Raw genomic sequence first — 27447 nt, forward strand, 5'->3', positions numbered from 1 at the left:
AAAAAAAAAGCCGATAAGCAGCACTGTGCTAATAAAGAGAACAAAGTAAAACGGAAGAACTCTGACTGTGAGAGTGACTGTTCAGCTTTTATGCTTGTGCTGGAGATTCAAGGATTCAAGAGTTTTTACTGTTTGACATTTTTAAAAGCTCCGAGGTTTGCTGCTGGTCGGAAGGCCATTAATTAGGAGTAATTTGGGAGGTTTGGTTGAGGTCCTGCTGATTACAGCCTTCTTTGTGGTTACATTTATTGCAGAGGAGAAAGAACGCAAACATGAAAAATTTCATCAAAGCTGCTTTAGGTATGTTTTTTTTTTTTTTTAAGGAACTTTTTAAATAACTGTGAGATTTCATTTTTAAACTTCTCTAAAATCTGGTGTTTGAGAGTTGTATGTGATACATTCACATTTTAATCTGACACAAATTTTTAAAATCCTGTTAAAGCATTTTTTTTTAGGAAAGAACCTATATGTAAATAAAGTCATTGATTCTTTTTAAAAGCTGTGCAAAACATAAATTGGGAAAATCTTCTAATATATTGCTTAAACTGTCAGCCTAAAGAGCATTTAGTTTTGATCACAGAGGCATCCAAACAACATCCAAGAGGCCTGTTGTTTCTCTAGGGGAGATGCAGTGTTCCAAAGATCAGGTGAATGAGTCAGTTTGGAAAAAAATAATAGATGTCCGCTTCACTATGGCTTTTATTGAAGAGTAGCTGAATAATTAAAAACATGGTGAATAAATAAGCTCCATCTCCTATATTGGCAGACACACAGTACATGGAAGGAGGCCTCTCTGCTAGAGGAGAGCAAAAATAAATCTCTGTCTCAGATGGAAAATGTTTTTTTGTGAATCTAACCCTGCACAGTACAGTTTTGGTAGCACTATGTTGAGGGAAAGTTTTTTATATGTAGGGTTTTGGAAATTGGTCAAAATTGATAAAGATGAAAGGCGGGACATTTGGGACAATGCTGCTAAACACCTGTTAAAGGCTGCAAGACACTTAAGTATGGGATTCAAGAGCAACAATAAAAACAGAATGATGGGTTAGTTTACGTCAAATCATATTCATTTGTAGGAATATGCTAGTCAAAGTCGAGGCTAAAATTAAACTAGGAAAAGGGAGGATGAATTAAAAGAATTTTAATATACAGGAGTTTTCAATCAAGTCAGCTTGAGCCTGAGCTATTAGAAATGGAAAAGCAGGATTTACAATGCTGGTAAATACATGAAAACACATGGTTCTGTAATTGCACAGAAAAGTAGTCTTCCAAATTTTGCCTCAAGTGGGCTGATAAAATGCAAACAACACTTTTTAGATTTTTTTAAACCATTTTTAAAGCCATATTAATTTTTTTTCTCCTTTCATGATGTGCGTTTTCTATCACAGGAAACCCTACAAGATACTTCTGACTTAAAGCACTTCTAAAGACCTTTCAGTTTTGCTCCATTTTGGCTCCCCCAGTGCACAAAAGCTGCATTGTTTTGCCTGAAGAAGAACCGCATATCCCATGAAGACCAGCACATAGCATGGCCAAATGCTTATCTCCTGGTCAACTGCAGTTGGATTGATCTAGATTTCTGTTTCCAGTGACTGTATGAAACATGAATAGCAATCAGGTAGTGCATCTAATTGTGGCGACACAATGTGATATGATGATGTTGAAAATAAGAAACAGTTAGCTTTGGTTTTGTACCGTATTCACCCCCCACCTCACCGATTCGTAAAAAAACGGTGTGCTGATGACTTTAGAACCTTGAAACAGACACATATAATGTCATGTTTGATCATTTCATTGTAAACACACATATATAAATCCCAGCAGGAAGGTGCTGCATTGCCTGAAATCAACCCTGCACAAATATACAGTCTTCCAGGGAAATTAAGACGTATTGACTTACTTCTTTATAACGAATGGGTAAAGAGGGAAGTGATGTATGCCGTTAAGCAGTCTGCACATTAGTAGTTGTTTTGTGTAGCAGGGTTACTGCCGCACTCCTCAAAGTGGTTTAGTGCTGATGAAAGAGATACAGAGCCCCTCGGGCCATGACAGAGGTGTCACTCCAGTAGTTGAATATTGATTTATAATCACAAAAGTTATGAAAATATTTTTTGAAGGTTGAAAAGTTAGGGTTAGTTTAATAAAACAGGGAAAAAATCAATCAAGGGGTGAAAAAACATAATTGCTAGATTTATGCAGAACTCTTTTGTACCTTGGCATACACGCCAAGGCAAATATGAGTCAACCAATGTACTTGTCAGGCTCCAATAAACCTCTTATTAGCGCTCTTTGATTGCTTTCTGTGATGTGGGATTTTTGAACCATTGGTAAACACACCTGACTCGACTACTTGGAAAGCTTTGATGCAAAAACAGGAACCCTTTTCAAAGTTTTATTTGTTATTGTTTGAACAAACATCAGTAAAATCCATCAACAGCACTGTCGGGTAGATATTTTATAGTATAGAAGAACAGGTTTAACACACAAGCTGAACAGAAATGCAGAGTTCACTCCCAGGCTTCATTTACCTGTTTTTTCTTGCTCCACATGCTAATTCATTTTCTTTAAAGTAACTTGCTGTGAGTATTTTCTGATCATAAGTAGGCTATGTTTCTCTAAGCTTGCACTATATTATCTCCTTATTGAAGAAGAGGAGCTGCTCTGCATGCTTTCAAATACTTGCAGGTCATTACTGAATACCTTAACAGTTCAGTTATTTCAGCCAGGTAGAGTTTCCCGACTGGCTGTTCTTTTGTTTAACCCTAGACGTGAGTAAACTGACCTATCCAGGTGTTCTTTGTCAAAGAAAAACTGAACTGGTGTCCTTGGTAAAAGCAATGTGACCCAATAATCCTTCACCTTCAGCAAATGTGCTGGAACAGCAGTATGGTGTGTGTGTGTTTTGTGCAGTTGTCCTGTCAGAATGAGACCTTGTGTTATTCTCATGAGACAGCGGGGCACGTGTGACCCCCACCTCCTGACACACACACATACGCAGAATGCACATTCATCAAGTGGTACAAACTACACAAACCTCTGTTTGTCTCATGAATATAAATAAATACACGACAGTTTATGCAGGAGAGATGCTGTTAGTCTCTCTCACACACACAGACACACCCTCATAAGTAGTCTAACCCTGATCACCAAGTCTTTACCTTCAGATAGAGAAATTTATGCAGCTGTGACCTGCTTTTGGTCCCCACAGAAAACACACAAACTTCCCACAGAGTGGCTGTGTAAACCCGTTAGTCCTCATAACAGGAAGAAAAAAAGAAATCTCTGCACACATTATGTTAATGATGACCTTCACAGATCTTACCCTGTTTGTATGTCTGCAGTTTAATGTGCCTGTGTGGATATGTGCAGTGTTTGAATATGGCGATGCAGCTCATTCACTGGTATAGTGTGTGAATTAAGTGACCAGACTTCTTTAAAAGAAACGTTGGTTCAGTTGCTTAACACCAATCAGCCAATCAAATGCCAGGAACCTGACGCGGCATGGCAACATTAGATGTGATAAAAATTATTTGGTTAAAGTCTAACTAAAACTCAGAATAATTAAGAAAGGGAATTTGAACATGTCTTGGCTGTCCTGAATAATTAATAAACTGCTGATCTACAAGGCTTTTTTGCTGAGGTTTAAAGAGAATGGATTAAAAAAAAAGACAAATGTTTAGTTAGCAGCATTTGTTTGATTGCGTTGTTGATTTTAAACAAAGTAATCTTGGTCCGTCTGGTTCGAGGTGGTGATCGATGTGTGTGATGGAGGGGAAACTGTGCTGGGAGCTTTATGAAGAGCATTTTGAATGCCGATTGGCTTTTTAGAGGTTACGATCCAGTCGTCGATTGGCTAGAGCTTGAGGGAGGCCCACCAGCAGGTGGTCCAACTGAGACTAATAAGAGTCTTCCAGATAGAATTTTCGCTTAGGCTTCATTTGAGGCTGGAGTGAAGGTATATTTTCTTTGCACACAGTGAGCCTCTTTACACTAACTGAGCATTGTTTAAACACTACAGTCTACTTGAGTAGTCGTTAGAAACAATGGCCATTGCTTTATAACCTCACAGTGCCAGTCTTCTAGTGGATTCTTCAAGCAGAACAACATGGACTAAAACTTTTAAGGGTTGTTTAAAGCATATTTTTTTAATATAATTAATCTATGGCATGAAGCAGTTCCAAACACAAAGTGGGGTTAATCCATGCACTAGTGAGATAAAGGTAATAGACTGGCAGATATATAATAATATTAATTGAACTTGATCTCACACTGGAGAAGTTTACCTCTGCATTTGACCCATTATCTTGGGGAGCAGTGGGCTGTTACTGTGCGGCACCGTGGGAGCAGTGTGGGGTCAAAGGTTGTTTTCAACTCATGTAGTTTAACTCAGAACCTCTGGGACCCAAGCGCACAGTTCTAACCACTAGTCCACCACTCCCCTAGTGTATGTATATATATATATATATTTATATATACTGTAGTTAATCCAAACAAGGCATGTTATCTCTCTGTGAATTTAATGGAATAAACCTCCTTTGTAAGAGGAGCCTGTTTGTGGTTTGAATCAGACCAAGCAGTTTCCAGATGAAACTACAGAGAATTAACTGGATGAATATTGACAGCAGGCATAAAGTAGTGGTGCTAAACAAGCTTGTGTCATTTTAGAGGGACTTAATTAGTAATCCCAAATTAAAGTCTTACTACTTTATGGTTGGTTTGCCAGTTCTGCCATCATGAAGGAATGTGGGAACCATGCAGATAATTTAGCTGGGGGTCGGTTAGTTTAAATACACAACAAAATGGTGCCCAGCGGGCTCAGAAGAAGTAAAATGTGTTTTAGGTTTAGACACAGAAAAAACATGACTCAAAAGCACATCTGGCTGCACATCTGCGCTCACTTGAGGCATTTGTCCCTGCTCTCCTGGTGTGTGTAGCTGCTTATTTATCCCTTATATCCAGACCTAAATCATTTTCCACTGGATGCAGGATGGTCTGTTTTTGGTTGATCCAGGTCACTTCAGGAAAGTGGGTCACTTGATGTTTGTCGGTCTAGAAAGTCTGTTTCTGATCAGCTGAAAGTCAAAACTGTTCCTGTTTAGAAGGTAAAATATATACAGCTTTAGATCAGATGTTTGAATAAAACCAAATAAGGAGATGTTTTGTAGCTTTGTTTCTCCTCAGAGGCCATCCTCCTGGAAACATGATTTGTTGAGATAAGTTTTATCTATGCTTCTTTCTGTCTGTTTGAGTTTGTTATTTTAAATACAGACCTTGTTTTGCTTTGGAAGTCCCCTCTGGATATACATATTATTCACACACTTACTGTAAAATGTTTATATCAGCAAACCCACTGATGTGTCTGCCTGCATTAGATGGTACATTAAGCACTTGCCTGCAATTTCTGCCTTGGATACGTTTTTAATTTGAATGCTTGTCCCTGAAGCTAAGGTCAAGCACAGCTAGAGAGAAATGACAATAGGAACATAGAGCTAACCAGACATCCCCATATTTAATATATTATTAATATCTTAATATTAAAATGTCAGCAAAGCGTTGTTCTTTACATAAATATTTTTCTGCTCACCCTGCTGCTAAATTTCTGCGTAATTGGATTCTAAAATATGCCATTTGCTAAAAGAACAACCAAGTCAGAGCAGTAACTCTACTATATATATGTTTATTTTGCATTTGAAGAAGCATTAAGTCACACTGTTATCTTACTATACCCTTTCTTGTGATGGTGACCTAAGTGTTTAGGATTGAGTGGTTTGGATGCAGTCTCCCTGCTCCCTACTCGTCCTCTCGGTGAGTAAAAACAGCTTTACAACAACCCAACATGAAGCCTTTGGCTTCATTAAGCACATGCCTTGTGCTGCACTACCCACAGGTGATTATAAAAAAGGTTTATTTCGGAGGTTTAATGTGACGGGGCCAGCAAAAAAAGCCAAGAAAACCTTTGTGAGAAGAGAAAAAGAAGAAAAAAGGAGGAGCCGCTCACAGAGGAGTGAATTAACATTTGGACGGCTTGCAGAGGGCGGTCAATGTTTACAGCAATGCTATTTCAAAAAAGGTCCTGTAGGGAGAGGACCACTCACCAATAACTTGGTGCTTATTTGAAATGAAGAGCTCTTTTTATTTGTAAATATACCCCTCCTCACAGATTCACGAGTGACAACTGGTATAATTTTGTGAAAAACCCATTTTGAAGCAACTTTAGTATTTGATTATTTATCCACAACTAGAAGAAATAACTGGTAAATTAATTGATTAACAAAACAATTTTTAGTTAGAGCTTTTGTTTTTTCATTGAAAAATGAAACAGTAACACAGTGGATGTTTTTTAGTTTTAAGCAAACTGAATTATAGCCAAGTAGTAAAATGTATTTTCTTGCATCTTATTAAAATGACATCAAAATGCAGGACTGATGAAAAACTAACACATTAAAAACCAAAACTGTTCAGAGCCTTAATAGTGGAAAAACTGCCCCTGTTTTTGTTGACAAGGTCTCAAATACTAACTCTTTGGATCTTCACTGCTATTTTAAGTAAATTCCCAAGTTTGATGGTACTTTGATTAAAGTTGATATTTAGATTGATTAGCAATCCAAATAATTAGGCCAATTGGAACTGGGGGAGACATTTATTAATTTATTTTTTCCAATTTGACATGCTTCGGCTATTGGTAGCTGGAACATATTTTAGATTTTTTTGTTACAAAACGGCTCCCTTTTGCTTTATTGTTTGGATTAAAGTTGCCCTTTTAAGTAGCTTCATTTGAAACTGCTTTGGCAAAGACTGGACATAGAACTCAATCCAAAATTAGATGCTTTAGAAGGACCTTTGTTTGGCCTACATTGATGACCTGATTTAAAATCTACGGTGTCTTTTCTGATTCCACAGGTAAGGTCAGGACACCCTTAAAAAGGACTTATCCTTTGAGAAAAATATAACCTCAAATTATTACCTTTATCTTTTGCCAAGAATAAACTTGAAAACAATAACAATAGTTTGACTATAGTTAGACACAGTTCTGATGCTGTATATTAAAAATGCATTTAGAAACTAATAGTCGGTGCTACATGTTTAAACAAGCAGAAGGAGCCATCTGGGGACTCTCAGCATATTTGGGTGATGAGAGAAACTTTTATCATGATGAAGGTTTACTTTTCTTGATATGAAAATTATTTCCTCAGCAAAACAATTGTGGAAACTACTAAACACACTTTAAAATAGTTACATACACAAAGAACAAAATCAATTACCAGATGATAAATACCAGAAGTTATTTCTCATTGCTGCAATTTAAAGATCACCTTACTTGGAGTTTTAAACACCTAACTCTACAGTACCTACTGTAGAACCTAGCTATGCTGCAGTGCTTATGAAAACCTGCACTTAAACATAACTCAAAAGTTAAGATTTATCTTATTTTATTGCTTTTCCTTGTAAAATAGTGTTACTAAAAACAGAATTTTGTTTTAACAAAAACATGAATCCTCTGCTGTTGATTGTATTTGTACTATCACTGTCTGCCACCCTAATGCTGAGTTTATTTGTATTAAACTATGTGGAAAAAATCACAATAATAGACCAAAAAGGTGGATCAAAAAGGAGAGTTAAATGGCTTTAACATTCTTTTTACTGTCTTGGTTGCCCAGTCAACCAACAAATTGGAATTGGGTTCATATTCTGCCCTAATCAGTTAAGATAATCCTTGCCAATGAGTAATTGTCAGATGTTACAAGTAATTAGCCCATAATTTGTGTATTTATCAGAATAAGCTCTGAAATATCATCACTCTAAGGGATATGTAACTGCACAAGGGTTGCTATCTGTCCTGTAATAACACAATCCCATAATACCAAGGGCCTCCGGTAACCACGGCAGCTGGTGCTGCCTCTGCAGTGACATGTAACAGATGTGAGCTGCATACATATCTCTGTCAGTGTTAATGGGCTCCTCATAGTTGTCTATGTATGTGTGATAGGCGTGTGTGTGACAGTGAGAAGAGAAAGAAGGTGAAAATATATGGTATTCATGGGGATGATAGCCTATTCAGTGTGTTACTTCTCCATATAGTTTGTGCAGCTGTGTGTGTGTGTGTAAGGCAGAGAGAAAGAGAAAACAATCATGCCCTCCTTATGCCTTTCAGGTGTGAAAGACATTACCATATAAAGAGGTCGCCTCATCAATAATAGTAAGACGGTGAGGATGGATGGATATGTGTGTGAAGGGGGGGTGCTGATGCAGGCTGAATTTTTGAGCATCTCACAATCCTTATGTCAATACAACTGTAACCTACAAATGGGCATTCATATCAGTTCAGCCTTAGCTATGACTTGTTCTCCATCATCTCTTTTCTAGTGCAGTTTAATTCCGCTGCTGTCATGAAAAGCTGGCTGTGCTTTACAATTTTTAACGGCTACTAGAATAAAAAACAAAACCTGAAGGGACCTGAAGGGACATTCGAGTATAACTCTTTCTATTCACTGCCTTCAAAGCCATATAAACGCAAATATTGCTCTTGAATAAAACAAAATAAAAACAAAAAACCAACAGATTATTGGATAGGCAATTTAAGGCACAGATTACAGTTTTGTAATTAACAGCACAAATTATCTGCATGTTTTTACAAGCAGAATAGTCAACAAATTATCAACATCATGGTGGTGCCTGGCGGCAGCAGGCTGATACATCTCTCGACAACTCTGCAACGTGCGGATGCTGTTCCTGGACTTCAGTTCAGCTTTCAACACAGCATCTGATAGGAAAACTGGAATAACTGGGCTTCAATACACCCCTCTGCAACTGGCTGCCAGACTTCCTCACTAACAGACCTCAATCCATCCGAGTTGGACAGAACACCTCTGATGTCTTCACCCTAAGCACAGGCTCCCCTCAGGGCTGCATCCTGGGCCCGGACTGTAAACACCACCTCACTGGTCAAAAGGGCACAGAAGTGCATGTACTTCCACATTATCAGTGATCCCTCACACCCCCCACCATGGACTGTTCTCCCTGCTGCCCTCTGGGAAGAGACTTTACAGCATTTAATGCAGGTTGAGCAGATTCCGAAACAGCTTCTTCCCCACCGCCATCAGACTGCTGAACTTGACAAAACTCTAAATTATGTCACAGACTCTGCATCACACTGACAACACCAAACCAAAACACTGCATAATTGCAACACATATATTAATGCTCTAATGCACCATGCTTTCTCCCTCACTGTTTAGATTGATCACTGCTCCACTTGTCATGAAATGGAAATGTCATGAAAGCTGTACAAAACGAAATATTGTTTCCATATGAAAAGTTGTCTAAGTTGAAATTTGCATATGAAATAGTTAAAGCTCTGTGCACAAAAGTTTTAATAGCCACTGGGATGTTCCATTTTAAATCCCCTCTGTAGATATCTTTATCTGGCATTTTGTGTCTGAACTCCAGTTTGTCTATGGTAATTCGGGATGATGATACTGTCTGTTATTTTGATATTAAAATAACAGCTGATTAAGTTTAAAGGAAACATGGAAAGCAAAAAAAAAAAAAAAAACTTGCATAATGATTAAGATGACATATATAGCTTTAGTTAAAAAAAATTAGTTAAAATGAATGTAATGGGTTTATTTTTCTATTAATGATAGTGACCTGTAGTAATTACTCTCAGTCATATTTGAAGTATGTTACAGTCTGGGAGCTAAAATTATCAAAGCTTTTTATGGCCTGTCTATAAAGGGACTGAGGTGCAAACAGAGATTACTTTAGATTTAAAAGAAAGCAAGCAATCCATTCCAATTCCAAAGTGCAATAATAAAAGTTAGTGAAGAAAAGGAGAGCAGATGCTGCCAACATTTGGATATTTGATTCTGTACCAGAGGCTATTTTTGAAAGCTGTTCCAGAAATTGAATTTAATCTTTAAGATGGTGGTATTTAGGTGTTATAAGGTAAACAAGAAAATTGTAATCCACACATTTTAGACAAAATATTAAGGCTAATCTTCATTGCTACCTGGGTCATTTGTATTTATTCTTGTTACTACGGAAGTTTTAAGTTTTTAAATAGGTTTTGAGGTATTTAAAAAAAGGAAAACGCCTTCAAAATTAAATTAACTCCATGAGTTTCCGTATCTTAATCCTTAAATAAAAAGGATATAAATATACTACACATTTACAGGCTGAAAGACCAAATAGCTACACATTACCTGCTCTAATACACTGGAAGCATAGTGCAACAACAGGCAAATCACATGCATGAGTGCACACACCCAAACAGACACACTGACACGTGGCAGCTTAAATGGATTCTAACATGCAGGGTGAAGTATCCAGAGAATAGTATAAAAAAAGCACAAACACGCAGACACGTGCATTGCAGGATGTCCATGATTTGCTACCATGGCAACTACCTCTCCTGCATTGGAGAAAAGTATAAAGCAAGGTGTACCATGATCTACAGTGAGGAAAATAAGCATTTGAACACCTGTTATTTTGCAAGTTCTCTCACTTAGAAATCACGGAGGGGTCTGAAATTGTCATTGTAGGTGCATGTCCACTGTGACAGACATAATCTAAAAAACATTTCAGAAATCACAAAAATATTCACCTCCACTCCATTTATTATCCTAAATTAGATACACCTGTTTCAGCTCGCTAGCTGCATAAAGACACCTGTCCACCCCATACAGTCAGTAAGAATCCAAGTGCTAACATGGCCAAGACGAAAGAGCTGTCCAAAGACACTTGGGACAAAAATGTATACCTCCATAAGGAAAGAGCTATGAGGAAAATGCCCAAGCAGTTTGGTGAAAAAAGGTCCACTGTTGAAACAATCATTAGAAAATGGAAGAAGCTAAAAATGACAGACACTAAACATGACTGTCAATCTCCCTCAGACTGGGGCTCCATGCAAGATCTCACCTCGTTCGGTCTCAATGATCCTAAGAAAGGTGAGAAATCAACCCAGAATTACATAGGAGGAGCTGGTCAATAATGTGAAAAGAGCTAGGACTAACCATTTCTAAGGTTACTGTTGGAAATACACTAAGAAATCATGGTTTGAAATCATGCATGGCACGGAAGGTTCCCCTGCTTAAACCAGCACATGTCAAGGCCCGTCTTAATTTTACCAATGACCATTTGGATGATCCAGAGGAGTCATGGTAGAAAGTCACATGGTCAGATGAGTCAAAAATAGAACTTTTTGGTCATAATTCCACTATTCGTGTTTGGAGGAAGAAGAATGGTGAGTGGCATTACAAGAACACCTTTCCTACTGTGAAGCATGGGGGTGGTAGCATCATGCTTTGAGGGGGATTTCTGCATTTGGGACAGGTCGACTGCACTGTATTGAGGAGAGGATGACCGGAGGCATGTATTACCAGATTTTGGGGAACAACCTCCTTCACTCAGTTAGAGCATTGAAGATGGGTCGAGGCTGGGTCTTCCAACATGAAAATGACCTGAAGCACACAGCCAAGATAACCGAGGAGTGGCTCTGTAAATAAAATATCAAGTTTCTGGGGTGGCCTAGCCAGTCTCCAGACCTAAACTCAATAGAGAATATCAGGAGGGAGCTTGAACTCTGTTTCTCAGCGACAGCCTAGAAACCTGACTGATCTAGAAAATATCTGTGTGGAGGAGTGGGCCAAAATCCCTACTGTGCAAACCTGGTAAAAAAAAACAAAAACAAAAAAAACGCCGGAAACATTTGGCCTCTGTAACTGCAAACAAGGGCTACTGAACCAAATATTAAAATTAGGGCTGTCAGTTTTAAAGCGTTATTAATGTGTTAACTGCTTTAGACTATAACGCCGACATTTTTTTTAACGCACGTTAATCGTGCATCAAAACAAACGCACCGTGCGCTTTTATTCTTTATTTTTCCGCAGCGCTCGCTGTACTGTTTGTTTTACCCTCAGCGCTTTCCGTAGCTTCAGGAACGCTAAGTTTTGGGAGAGACCGCAGCATAACAGAGCCGTGCTTTGAATGAGCAAAAATGGCCAGCAGACAAGGTATCCTGAATGATAAGTTTCATTTTAAAGTTATCCCAGAAGGCTGTCTTGACAAAAGGTGAGTCCTATGTCTATGTTGTCCAGAAGAAACGAGCGTCTCACTGGCTTAGTGCCAACAAGACAAAGAAATAAATTAAGTCATGAATTGCTGCTGCAATTCCTGTTCAGACCAAAGGAATATTAAAGAATTTTGAAAATGTTCTACATGTAAAATGTTATGTTGTTGAGCTGACTGCAAAGCTCAGTTAGTGTAAATTTGTTTGATTTATTTATGATTTTGTGAGTAACTTTATTTTAACAGTACATCTTTATTTTTGTCCTATGTTTAAGAAAAAATGTAATTTTATGGAGTTCTTTGAAGTACTGTTTACTGTTCTGTAGTTTTGTAATTTTTTTTTCAATTTTTGAATAATTATTGGCCGGAATTAAACCAGGATATTTTTATTCTAGTTTTTTAAAAGTGCTTTAAAAAAAATAATAATTAAAGAAACTTATTGTATAAGCAAGTTTTTTTTTACATTATTGCACATTTGCATTTTTTAAAATGCCCAAATAAAATAAATAAAATAAAAAGATAAAATATGCGATTAATTTGCGATTAATCTTGAGTTAACTGTTGATATTATGCGATTAATCGCGATTAAAATTTTTAATAGTTTGACGGCACTAATTAAAATAGATTTTCTCAGGTATTCAGATACTTCTTTTCAGCTGTATCATACAAATAAAGAGTTAAAAAAAAAAAAAAACATTGAGATTTCTGGATTTTTTTTCTTAGATCAAGTCTCTCACAGTGGACATGTACCTACAATGACAATTTCGGACCCTCCATGAGGGGAACTTGCAAAATAGCATGGTGTTCAAATACTTATTTTCCTCACTGTGTCTGGTTCATTTCCATAATTCTTACAGCTTAAAGGGAATCACATGGTGCTATAAGATTGAATTAAACTCTGCTCTGTTTATTTCACAACACATGTCATGTCAAGGCACTTGTTTAAGACAGCTTCATTCAGACATGTTCAAAGTTTTCTTTTTAAAGGTTGTTGTTTTTTTTCCTTTCTGAGTTTTATGAACTTTAAACCTTAAATCCAAAAGTTATGTATTCCAACACATTCTCAACATTAGTCATCTCAGTTCATTCTTGGAAAGGAGTACATAATAATTAGCGGCCTTGTTAAGTTACTATGTTTTTCTCCATACTTTTTTTTTTTTGTTCTATGATCCATAGCAGACAGGAAAAGTGAAAACGTTTGATGTTCCAGCAGCAGCAGGTTCCAGATTTAGCACCCCGTGACACTGTGAAGTCTCGCTTGCTCAATGGTTTATTTGAAGACCTGCTAACCACACTTCTAACATTAGTCTGCCTGCTGTCAGAAGCTGATAAATCTATAACATTCACTCATCCAATACAAACCTATCCACATGCACACATGCACACACACTATTGCAGGCTATCACACTCTCACACATATCACATCTATTTCAGCATCTTGCACTTGCAAAGTCATATGATGGAATGAGGTGTAAACTACAGGGTGCAGGCTGTGTGTGTGTGTATACCATGAATTTTGTATTAGAAAAAGAAACTTTAAGTTTTTATGTTTCTGATAGTTGGCTGGTTGGCTTGGTTACTTTGAAAGATTGTGATATGAGGAAAAAACTGCTTGTTATATTGGTAAAGTATCTTTACAAATAAACATTTAATTATTTTTTTTACTTCTTTCATTCAATAGTTTTACTATTAGATGACAACAAAGTGATGAAATACAGAGTGAAATATTTATCTTTTTGTTCCAATGATGGCCAGTGTTTTGGATATTAGATTTAACCCTTCTATCAATCTAACCTCAAAATGAAGTTTCTGGGGGTTTTTTTTGTTGTTTTTTTTCCCCAATAAAAAACAAAAAAACAAAAAACAAGGGAATCATTTTTTTTTAAGATAGAAACTTATAAATATTTGTTTGTGGGAAAAAAAAAACATATTAATCCTAATTTAACTGCAATCAATGGTGCTGAATGTTCTTTATGAAAATATATCTCTCTTTATATTTTTGGGAGGAAACAATAAATACATACACATCTGTCTATGTATTTATTGTTTTTGTATAAATATATTTATGAGGGCTAGAGATTATACACTTTCAGTTTTTTATTGATCAATCAGAAAATTTTTTTAACAACTCTTTCTTCATCCATATTTTCTGACGCTTTCTTGTACATACAGTCTATTCAGGAATCTAAGACCTATGTTTATAGGAGCCTGTGTTTTTCAGACAGAGTGACTTGAATTCCAAAAACAAAACAAGATATAACTTTAGACATAAGAGTAGGTTTACAGAGTTCTAAAGCATACTGCTGTTCAGTCATCAAAATTTAATTTCAAGTTACTGTTCATAGTTGACTATGAATAGTCTGAATTTCTAAATTACCTAAAATAAAAATAATACGAGAAGGATTTATAATCTTATAAATATGAGAAACAGTAGGTTATTATTCAAATCAATGGAGGAGACCTCATTACATTTTCAAACAGTATTTGAAAAGTGGTATGGCTGACTGAAGTGCTGTTAGCTATGCAGTATTCAACTACAATTCTCCAACAGTTTTTTTGTTTTTGTTTTCAAATTCTGCTGTTTCAAATTCAGTGTCTGTTTTGGAAATAGTTGAAATATCAAATTCATGTTCTGTTTTGCTGTTTTACTAATTTCTATTATGATTTACTATAGATTGATGTGTTACAGGAATAGAACAACATATACAGCTTAGTGTAGATCTGCTGCAGTGCAGTGATTGTAGAGGTTAGCCAGATTATTTATGGTTTATGAGCTCACTAACTCACCGCTATGCCTCTGGATGTGTCAGCGATGACACACTGACATTTCTAGGTCTGGGAAATGTGAAGTAAATGCAGAAAATAGCTATTTGTTAAAAAAAGGTGTTAAAAACCTTACTGATTTAAAAGATTTGTTTTTATTATACAATCTCTGTGAGATTGTTTTAATATAAATGGGATATACAAATCTTTGGAAAAGAAATGTAAATGACTCAATACTAATTTACTATAGATAATATACATTGAAGTCAATAATAATGAAAGAAGATTGGGATGAAACAGTCTTGTGGGAGAAGGCAACAATTTTCTTAACAAAAGCTAAAATAAGGTGGTATTGTGTGTCTCATTCTTTCCTTGTAGGGTCAAAACAATGACCAGGGCTCTGCCTATTTGGTGTATCTATTTTTAACAATTGCTGTTATGGCATTCCTGTATTATAAACTGCTCCAGAGCCCCACATAATTACTATATGTGTTTGTGAATGTTCCAGCCTTAGCTTTAGGATTAGGAAAGGATAAAAACAGATAAATGTGCAAATGTATTTTGAGGAATACTGTGGGTCTATTGTGTCAGAGCATTGTAAAGGGCAGAAGGTGAAACTAGAACAAGGATGACATTTGGGCAGCCATTACAAGCCTAACCCAGGGCCAATGCAGCTCTGTGTCTGGGCTGTCTTTTTCATTTTTTTTATTAGCTTCTGTGTAATCCTGCTGGTTCTTCCAACAAATCTCAGTTACTATTCTAGATTACAGTATATGAAATGTTTCAGCGTCCAACCACATTCTGAGATAAAATGAGCATCAACCCACTTATTCTAAAACTTGTAATCCCTCTTTCCTGGCCGGGGTTCCTGCCATATGTCTGAATCCAGCATGTTAAAAAAGAAAAGCTGAAAAAATAGGAGTTAGAAATAAAAGGAGGGGATATATCTGTTGTACAAAAGGTGGAAAGCATATGTTTCTGTGTGCATGCGTTTGTAGGAGAGGCTGACCCAGAATTAAATTGGCTGTTTGTTCCCACTACGCGCCTCAATCAGACTGAGAGAATAGCTTCTAGCCGTTGAACTTTCCAATTACTTTCTGCAGATGGAGCCTGAGGGGCACAATTTAAACAGTTTAAATTGGTTGTTGTTTTTATTTACTTTTATCTCCTACTGTACACCAAGCAGAGAGTGTTTAAAGAGTACGTTTTATCCTAAAATCTTTCTCTCTGTTATGTTTTCATATTTCTCCTTCTGAGGTTACTACTTTTTATCTTACAGGACAGACGTAATATCTGATTCATGTAATGATCTTTCTACTTGCAGCCAAGTGCTTGATAATGGAGTACTGTTCTTGGAGTGGTCGTGACACTAAATGCAGGTTTGATGCCCATGTGAGACATAAACATCAAACAGTTACTCTTCCCACTTACAGTAATAACTGAGCTCTTGAGCAAAGCTCTTTAACCTCAGCAGTCCCTTTGAGAACCTTACTGGCCACCAGTTGGGCACTGAGGCCTCCTTAATGGAGCTTCTACTTAATGTATGAATGAAAGCTACTGTGTGGAAATGGAGGCTGAAAAACTGGAGGAGAACTCAGTAAAAGTTTTAGGTACAGTTTAAAAAGAGATCTAGTTCAGAAGTCTGTTTCTTGTTTGGATCGCACCATAAAAAAAATGGATTTTTGCGTTCAAATGTATAAACAGCTTTGCTTAGTTTGAGTGCAAATGCTTTTATATATCATTCACTTCATTGTAGATTAATGTTATTATTTTGTTTATTTTGTTTACAGTTAGCATTACAGTTTAATCCAATTTTTTTTAGATTATTTAATTAAGTTTTTTTTATATATTTAAGTTTTTCTTTATATTTATATATATTTATATATTTATTGTTTTGATGTTTAACAATGCTTCATTACATTTATCTGTTTTTTTACCGTTCTTTCCTTCTTCCTTTCCTTTTTCTGTTTCTCTTTTGCGTTTATGTTTTTTATATTCACATTTATGTGTTCAATGTTCTCTAGCGCTTTCTAAATACTGTTCTGAGGTTCTCTAATGTTTTATATTTTGTTTTACTTCTTTTGCGGTATATAGGCTGTTTCTTCCTAGAAAAAAGAAAAACCGAGCTATATCAAGTTATTAGGTTAACAACATACTTTTAATGTTTGAAATATATAATTTCAAAAATATACATATTTTTTAACATTAAAACAAAAAGTGAATAGGTTTTCAGTTATAAATATTATAATGTGCTAAAATATTGTGCATACATCGAAATTATATTGCTTAACCAATAACATTTTTGCATTAAAACATAATACTTTTATACTTTATATTATGACCTGATAACATGGTGAAATTGATTGATGTAGCAGATAAGCGAGTAAGAAAATGTTTCAGCTCTATTTCATGCCTGGGTTGCTCCTTGGAGACATTTTACTATTATTCAGCAGCTTGCAGTGTTGTAATAATCCTTGCTACATTTAGAAGGATCTTAAAAGACACAGGCTGCAGGAAGAAAAAGTCTAATCTGACTAAGGTGGAAGCAAGCAACAAAAAGAAACAAACTGCATTCAGTTGTGTAATGTTATCATTCAGAGTACGGTGAGATGTTAACAGAAATATTTGGAGCCATAACAGGGTTATACAAAAAGAAAATGGGTGAAAATATGAAAAACTTATTATTCTTACGAGAAAGGCTGTTGATCTAAGAATGTTATATAGATGCAGTAGGTAAGAATAATATTTTATAATGACAGCTGTCCTAACATCCACCCGCCCATCTGTATGTCTTTCTGTCTGTCTGATACATGTACAAAGGCTTTTAGTTTACCTTCTGTAATTATTAAAGACAAAAGGATAGTTTAACATAATGGACTATATAAAATACCAAACAAAGCGGCCACTAATATCAGCCATGGCAGAACAATAGCAGAATGAACAATTAAATCAATTTACAAATAACATGCCAATTTAGATTTGTATTAAATCTATTATGATGCATTTTTCTGAATTTTTCTGGTTAAACAGTCAAAATGTGAAATCAATTTGGTAATTAAACACAAAAAATGTTTCATGCTCTGAAAGGTTTAAAGTGTAATCAATTATATTGAATGTTATGTCGCGCCATCTCAACCCTTTTGGTTTAATACAGTTTAATAGAAGCTCCATAAATTCAGAGATCTCTACCAGACACGTTTTCTGTAAACCCTTTTGGAAATATAACATATATTTTATTCAATAAGTATGCATGCATTTTTTTAAGATAAGGAAAATTCCTAACAGGAAATGTATGCAGAAATACATGCACCAAGATTAAGATAGAAAATCCTTTTTATTGTCCCACAACAATGTGCAATAAGTGGAAGAATATATTATCCATTCTAGTGTCATGATTTTGGCAATAGGAGTCTTGCTGTGTTAACTAATCTGTAACTTTGGATCACATGAAAAAAAAACATGCTTAACCCCAATTGTGACCTCAGCAAAAAAATAAAACAACAACATAGATAGTCCTCCCTATTTCTAATGTTTTTCAAGCAGTATCCTAAAAATAGGATGGAAAAAGTGAAGGTGATCTTGGGTACTTGGGGAATTACAGTGAAATCAAATGCAAAGGTCTCTGTGATGGAAATTACAAAGTATCTTTCCGCCTATAAATGGATGATCCTTATTATCACCAAGCCAACAAGCAAACACTCTGATAGTACTTTTAATAAACATAACGACAAAGTGAAGAAGCTAGCCTCACCAAAATGATGGGTTTCCACATGCAGCCAGAACAGCCTCAGGGCTTCTTGGCACCAGTGTTTGAAAGCTGTTCTTTCAAAGCAAATTACCTCACTTGGTGTTAAAATGAAGAGGATGCTGATTGCTTTGAAGCATATAAGCCCCTTCTTACATAGAAATTAAATTATGTTAAACTGATTTCCCTGTAAATGACACAAAATGTTAGATCCTTTAGATACATAACATGTTCTCTGTAATGCTGATCCTGAAAAAAGAAAACTTGATGGAAGCTTGTAATTCCTCTATTAATAAATATTGACTTAGGTAGTACAGGAAGAAATGGAGGTCAACAGAAAACCCTTCCACAGCAAAAAAAAAGAGCAACTTTATCTGTTTTTTTAGGGGTTGACTCCCCCACTCCCTTTAATTCCCCACTCTTCGATATGAGTGAACATAAACTGCTGTATAGCAATAATTAAGCAACATTATCTGAAAGTTGACAACAAATTCACAGCACTTTCATCTTAATTGAAGTTTTCTTACCATTAATAAAAACCTAATTGAAGTTCTCAAGGGTATTTGAGAGGGCCAATAAAAGTATTTTTGATATAGAAGTGTAATGGTGTTGCCCATACAGTATGTTGGTTGGATAAGCTGTTAACTCCACAGTTGTCTAGAAGACACTGAGACCTTCCAAAGGAGAATGATCCTCAAAGGATCATAATTAAAGAAGCTGTTTGTTCACAGATTCATCAAGCTAATAATAAAATTGAGTTGAAGGAAAATGTGAAGTAGAAAAAGGTCTAAAAGCAACAGGGAATGTGAGAATGCCCAAATTCCCCAGTGTTAAATATATAGCATCAAAGTAGTTTGACAACTGCAGTAAGATATACACTACCTAGAGTTCTAATTTAGCACTAATTCCAAGTGGGACCAAAAGCACTCTTAAAGTGTTACTTTAACTAGGGCTGGGTAAAAAAAAAATCGATTTAATCGATTTTTAATCATTTCCTTTACATTTTTGCAAAATCTATTTCTAAGAAATGAGATTGATTCGTTCTATAGTGACATGCGTGACGTTCACATTCAAATGAGTAGGGAAGATGCTCTCAAGATGACTTTAAGCCATACAGCTACAAATATAGCCAATAGGTTGACTGAAGACATGGAGGCTGACCAGCAAACATCCTGTAGTTGTTACAGACAACGCTGCAAATACTGTTTGTGCAGAGGAGATAATGCAGCTCATGCATGTCTGCTGTGTCCCCACTGTGTCACGTCTGCTTGCTCGAGTGAGGCTTCAATTTTTCACTCTTCACAAACAAGTTTAAACTGTCCGATTTACAAGTTTGCACTTTGTGTTTAATATGACAGGAAAAAAATAAAATACATGAGTATTTTGAAACACAGTTGAACCACTTTCATTATTGTAAAAACAGATTGAATCGAAATTAATCGATTTAGAACTGTATGAATCAAAAGCGAATCGATTCAGGACTTTGGCGAAAATACCCAGCCCTAACTGTAACACTGCAAAACTTACTGCAACTTCCTTTGCAAAAAATTATGTGACCTTAACCCAGGTACCAGGTAAACCACTTGTGCTAATATATCTGGTTCAGAAGTGGGTTTAACTCAAGGATTGCACTAAGTCTAGCCAATGATCTGGACATGCCTATATGTGAAGGCTCTTAAAACCATTGTCTAGTTTGTTGGATCTCCCACAAACTCTTGAATGTGTTTTACTTCACAATCCTCTCAAAGCTGCATCCTTTTATTAATTTTATTATATTTCTGTGTTTGTTTCTTTTAATTAAAGCAAGGTGAAGACAAAATAAATCAAGGCAAGTACAGCAATAGCACCACAAATGCAGTTGCCATCCTTCAGGTCATAAATATTTGTGTGCTCATGTAGTAAACCATGAAATGTTTAGCAGATGGTTACCTTCATATTCTCTCTGGCGACTCCCGATAACTTTAGAAAGTGGGGACACTTCTGAAAAGGAACAGATGAAAGGGAAATGTGGAAGAAAGCGGGGGGAGTACGAAAGTGTAGGAGGGTGTGTATTCTTAGGTGGGATGTGGTAAGATGGATTGCCCATACCAACAGGCAATTTATCTCTGTCAGAGCTGGAAACAAGAAAGGAGTCACAGGAGAGGGGACAGAGGAAAGTGAGAAAGGCAAAAAGTCTGGGAGACGGTGGAAAGATGGATAAGAAGTAGGTTAAGATATGAACAGATGGATGAACATTTGTCAGAATATTTTATGTTGTAAACCAGCAGGAATTATGCAGTAAGTCAAGAGGAAAATCTTAAGACAAGCAAATATTAATGGGAGTAAATCGTGAGTTTTCAGAATTTACATGCAGTATTTATAGAGCTGTACTTTTTAATCACTTTATTTTTATGTTATTACATGTTTATTTCCTTTTTTTGTCTCCTGTACTACTCAAATGAATTGCCCTCGGTGGGATTGATAAAATGGTCTATGATAAATCCTACTGGTTTAAATGTGAAGCATGTCATTAAACTAAATGGCTGGATATTGGTAAACATTTTCTTTTCTACAGAACGTTACATCGCTGGGCTGTTTTTGTTTTGTTTTTTTCTCATGTTTTTTCACAGTGGTTTTAAAAATGGAGCCTTTTATGGTGCTTCTGCATTGATGGGAGACAGATCTTTGCCATCTGGGTGAAAATTGAAAAACATCGGAATCAAACAAAACAGGGAAATCCCTGATTATTGTTTCCATTGCGCTTATGGTTTAAATGTCACAGACTGCCCTTGTAAACTCTATAAAAATGTGTAGGTAGAATGCATTTTAAATGAACTGAGCCAACTCCCCATTATGAGAAAAATGGAAGAAGAGCTCAGGAGAGGATTATAATATAAGGACACAAATTATGACAATTTAATTGTGGTCAAAAATGAATTAAAACCAGTTTCAACTTAAGATGTGTGTAATAACAGATCTTTATTAATTAAAGCCAAGGAGATGTTTCTCATGGGAGCAGGAACCACACATGCATGCACACACACACACATGCACACCAAGCCACACCTCTCCAAACACACACATCTGGGTTATATTAAACTTAGACCAGAGGATCTTACATTGGTTTCCATTAACTTTAAATAATTTTAATAATTTCTATGGCCTAACACTGACCCTACATCTAACCATTACTGGCTCATACCTAACTTTAACCTAAACCTAATGCCAGAGGTGAGTAGAGTACCCAAAAATTGTACTCAAGTAAGAATAGCACTATTTTAACTTGCTTTTACTCAAGTAAAAGTAAAACAAAGTCATCCAAGAAATTAATCAAAGAAAAAAAGTATTCAGCAAAAAGACTATTTGAGTACTGAGTAACTGTTGGATAATAACATCAGATTTACTGTTCATAAATGATGCTGGCAAACAGATTTTATGTGCAAGTTCTGACATTGTAAAGACTCAAAGGACTAAAGAATACAATTAAATGTAATGAATATACAAGAAAAAATTCATGCAGAAGAAATACTTTTAACAATTCTTTTTCAACATAAAACTTAGAAAACTAATCCTTACAATGAGAACTGTATATATGTTAGGTACGCGTAACAAACTTCCACTGTTAATTTCTACTGTTTACTGTATTTATCTGATTTCTGAATAGTTCAAATTACTCAAAAACGACAGAGCAATCAGAGACTCTACTCAAGTAGGAATAGCGATACTTTAAAGAATATTACTAAAGTAAAAGTACAGCACAGTAAAGCTACTCCTAAAAGTGCTTTTTTTTCAAATGTTACTTAAGTAAATGTGACTAAATACTTCGCACCTCTGCCTAATGTATACCTAAGTCATACACCTAATCCATACTGTAGCTCCCCCCCCAAAAAAAGTCAATTTACATCTAAACATTCATCTTACTAGTAAAATAGTAAACATTAGCAAACTCAACTGCAAGTACATGTACATATATTTAGGAACAATTGTGGACGCTTTGCAGAAACACCCTTCAATTTTGCACGTAGAAACTCCGGTCATCCAAAGTACAACCTTACTGATTTTTTATCTGTCCTTCCATTCATCAACATCTCTTACCTGTGGCAATACATGGTCTCCATCTAAAAATAGTGGAGGTTTAGATTTTTTCACATAAAAAAAACAAAGACGGTGCCGTTTTTTGTTTTCTAGTTTACTTTGCAAAAGTTGGTAATTTGCACTCAGATAAAACAATATTACCATCTCAGGATTTTATAGCACTACAAAATTTTTTTCTTTTTATACAATCCACCAAAACACAAGAGAGCAAGCAATATAAAGTAAGGATGGACGCATTATGAGTTTTAGCCAACTGGCAGCTAGATAACCCATTAAATATTACTTTCCAACTGTCCTTAACCAAATTTCTAATATACAACCCAGCTCCTTTTTTTTGGAGGTAAAGTAATTTGAAAAGCGGCAGCACAGCTTATATATGCAATTTGTCTTACGGTCAGGCACCACCATGGATAGCCTGCTAATTTATTGACAGCCACCAGCAAGAAACTTTCACATAAAAAACTGGGCGGTAATTAAAAAAAAAAACTATTTCATTTACAGCACTGGGCACTGATGTAGACGGGTAATAAAAACCAAAGCATCCTTCCAACCAGCAGCCTCATTTACACTATGGGGGGCTTGTTTAACACAGAGTGTTAAACAAGCTGGGACAGGATATGTAATTCATTCTTCTAACAAGAAGGAGCCATTCATCACAGGTGGCTTAAATGGTTTATACCTTAATACAATATTCAACAAATATCCCAGATTTCTCTGCTATTTGAGAATAGCCACGTTTTCCCTCTTCGACTGGGCTTAATAACATACCTCTTAGATACACAGAGGTCAGAAATATATATATATATTTTTTTGTACATGTTTGCAGGAAATAGTAATGTTTCATTAGCAAAGGAGACCAATGAGCCCTTTCTAAGCTAATTTGTGGGGATTTGCAGACCTCTAATTAATTGTAACTGCTGATCCTGAACAGCTTGTAGGAAGGCATGAATATGTTCTTAAAGTTGCCTTTTAAAGAACTGGGACATCAAAGGAGACTCATACTTAAAGTAGGAAAAAAAAATATTTGGTCCTTGCAGATTTCTTCTGGACTTGGTTATATTTTTTTACATACATGACAAAGATAGCTTTAGTGAATGCAAAGTACTGTTTACAAAAAGATTAAACATTTTTGATGGTAAAAGGTTCTCCAAACTAACATGGCCCTATGTGTAGAAAAATAATTGAGTTCAATTTTTTTTCACTCATAGCCACATCTAATTACTGTCAACCCAGAAAATTAAGAAATTAATTAAATAGAACGTGTCTAATAACATGAAAAACGTTAGAAGCTCAAAAGTTGCGCATGAAGCCCAGATCTATATAATCCAGAACAGATAAAAAGTCATTGCTATCTTTCAGACTGTCAATGGCTACAAAGCAATTTCTTCAGCTTTGGGACTCCAGAGGACCAACAGTGGTGAACCTTCCAGAGAGGGGTCAGCCAATCAAATTAGCCCAAGAATAATTTGACAGCTAATCTAGGAGGTCTTCAAATGGAAATTAGCCAACATGGCCACTGCTGTCACATTTACATACTAAAATGAATTAGTCATGAGAATTATTGTTAATTGTCCCTAAACTAATTAAAATAATATTATAAAAAAAGTTAATGTAGAAATTGTTTGAACTCTCAAAATTTAAAGCAGTTCTGCTATTAAGAGAATATCTACTCATCAGTTTGCGACTTTAAGCTAAAGTTAAACTAATCCAGCATTTCTAACTATAAATGCCAAGAACATGAAGGTTTTTGAGTGGTCTAATCAAAGTCTAGATTTAATTCTTACTTAGATGTTGTGGCATAATCTTAAACAGGCCTTTCATGCTCCAAAACTCTATAACGCGGCTGAATAAATAGGATTCCTCCACAACGATGTTAAAAATAATAATGAGAAACAGTTGATGGTTTAAAGAAGCGTTTTTCCCTAAAAAAAAAAAATCATCATTTAAAAAAAATGTTTTTGTTTTTAATATGGTTATTTTTTTCAGTTAATTATTTATTCATTTGATTATTTTAAACATTGTAGTGTGAATAAATATGTTAGCACATACACATACATGTCCTGTATTCCTTCATTAAGTTGTTTAAGTTGAGCCTATCGGCTGTGTTGGCATCATTACAACTCACGGTGTGAACTAAATCTTTATAGTCATAGGATAAATAAAAACACTGAATTAGATTCAAATGGTTATTTTCATCTTTATACTCATACGTGTTTTCTATTTTAAGATGGATGGATTGCCAGCCAAATGAAATTCAATCCTTTCCCGGAAAGTATTTCAAACAAATGCGCCACATAATAAAATGTTTAACCTGCTTGATTGAAAATATAAATTGATATCAGTAAAAGAGAATGAAGGTGAAGAAACAAGACATATGCCTCTAGAGCTGGTTGGGCTGGAGGGGTGTGTTAACATACAAATGTGTGCACAAGCTTCACTTGATGCATGCAATAAAAAGATAAACTCTTGTAGCTTTACTAGGTTTGCTCATTCTTTTTATATCTGTTTCAACAAGGCAGCAAGAACAGATTAAACTAATCCTTTTGTTATTAATGTGCAAACATCCAAGGAGGGTGTTATTGTGGACATGTGTTCTGCCTAGAGAGTGTAAAGGCCTTCCGCCTTTTAAATAATAGTTAACACTGACGTCCAGACCAATTTAAATCCTACATCCAATCGTATGAGAGAGACCAATTAAAAATGTGATTACACGAGGTGTAGAGATGGAGAGGTTGCAGGCAATAAATGAGACAATGAGAGGAGAAGCCTTTAAAGCTCTTTTAGTTATTTGATACTAAAGGAAAAAAGCACAAAATCCTTTGTTTTGTTTTTTTGGCTACTTATATTTAAACATGCTTTTTTCTCAGTAAGCAGACATACAAGTAAAGCTTTGTTGTTTTTTTATTTATAATCGACTCTTTTAGTCTACAATGTATATCTCAATTCACTCTGTGGTCCATTTAATCACGTTCAGGCTATAACATTTGCATGTGAAGGAAAATTAGATTCAATACTTAAGGATGTACATTTAAACTCACCCTAGATCTGGGCATTTGTTTCTCCTTCCCTCTTTTCTGCCAAAATGTATTTTTAATTATTTTATCCACCTGATTAGAGACAAAATAATTTGATGTAAAATACAACTTAAAAAAAAAAAAAAAAAAAAAAACTCAGACATTTTGAAGAACAGCCAACATATCTGATTCATTTATCGGCATTATGTACAGAAATAGAAAATATTTATTCGTGTTAATCTGGAGTTAGCCAGTGTGAGTTATTATCCCAATAATATGTTAAAAATGAGCTGTTTATGTTTGCTTTAAATCTGTTAATGAAATGTTTCAGGAAAAATTATGTCACCATTTTATACCTTGTCTTATTTTAAATTATATTTTTATGTGTGTGAAAGAGTGAGCAAGTAAGTCAAAGACAGAAAAAATGTGTTTGGATGAAGTGTAGCTTGCGGTTGACCGCAGCAACATTAATCTTTATACATGTGCCTATCCATGTGTTTGATTTGTGTGATGCCATTTTGTGTTTTTGACCTTGCTCTTGCACAGACACCAGACGCATCATTTATACTCTCTCAGGAAAAGGTGTCATTGCTTATCATGAGCCTAGCATGTGCAATGATAGGCCACCAATATAGGTGACATGCCTTTTTTTATTTTTTATTGTGTTTGCCTTTGTGGGTCTCTGTGGTCAGAGGCAGGTTGAGGAGGCCATCTGTATCTCTTCTGCATGGTTTCACTGATCCTAGACCTGCTGAGAAATGCCTTTGCATGTCATTATCAAGACATGGTTGCCGAAATAAATAATGGAGAAATTAAACTGAGGCCGTTTGACAGAATTAGGTAATAAAAACCCCAATAGTAATTTAATCTTAAATAAGCAATATATAAACCCGTAAAGTTACTGCTTTAAAGCATAAAAGAACTAAACACTGTAGTAAGGACCTTGTGTTGACTCTTATTGATTTCCATTAATATTTTTGTCATTTTCAACCATTTTTATGCCCTAACTCTAAACCCAATCATAACCACTGTATACCTTATCCGTACCTTAACCAAAACTTAATCAACTCCTTAGTCACAGGAAGTAAAGAACAGTAAAATGTCCTCAATTTGGTGCAAAGCGTCCTTGATTTTATGGTGAAATCAAAACAATGGTTCTAAGTTAGATGCTGAGACAGGAGCAGACAGAGACACACACACTGAGTCTGTTGGTTCAGTGTTCAGTCAGTGAGTTAGCCATGCTCTCTTTTTTATTTCTTCATATTTGCCTGTGCAGAACTAAAAATTGAGTTTACCCTTGCAGGAGGAAATAAATCACTCACACAAAATATCATTCGACTCTGAACTGCTGCTAAGACTGATTGAGTCACTCACAGAAAACTACTAAAATCACCGGCAAAGCTTGAAGAGATAGATAGAGAGGTGTGATGAAAGAAGAGGATGGTAGACGGTTGTAACCTTGACACTTCACATCCAGACGTGATTATCTAACCATAAGCTAATTAAATGATGGAACGAAAGAAAACCGTTGTCTGTCTGATATTGTGAAATTGTTAAACTAAGTGACTGGGCTGAACTTCCCCATCAATTTCAAACAGATGGTATCGATATCGGCCAATACTGCACAGCCAGGTATCGGTAACATTTAAGCTGGCCCTTTCTGACAAACACCATCGTCTCACACTTCTAACCCTTGCACACATTCAAACACACACATACTTTATGAAGGCTTCTATAAAACGTGAAAATTGTGTATTTTCACCTATATATGTCCATTGTCACGCT

At 35.6% G+C, this 27447-nt stretch overlaps 1 protein-coding gene across 2 annotated transcripts in view; it reads left to right on the forward strand.

Annotated features, from left to right (window-relative positions):
* The window catches only part of LOC107097817 (kinesin-like protein KIF26B), a 90126-nt gene that overhangs the window by 5217 nt on the left and 57462 nt on the right, over positions 1-27447 (forward strand). The gene's annotated exons all lie outside the window — the stretch shown is intronic.

Source organism: Cyprinodon variegatus, unplaced genomic scaffold (genome assembly GCF_000732505.1).
Source record: "Cyprinodon variegatus isolate N-32 unplaced genomic scaffold, C_variegatus-1.0 Scaffold726, whole genome shotgun sequence".
NCBI lineage: Eukaryota > Metazoa > Chordata > Actinopteri > Cyprinodontiformes > Cyprinodontidae > Cyprinodon > Cyprinodon variegatus.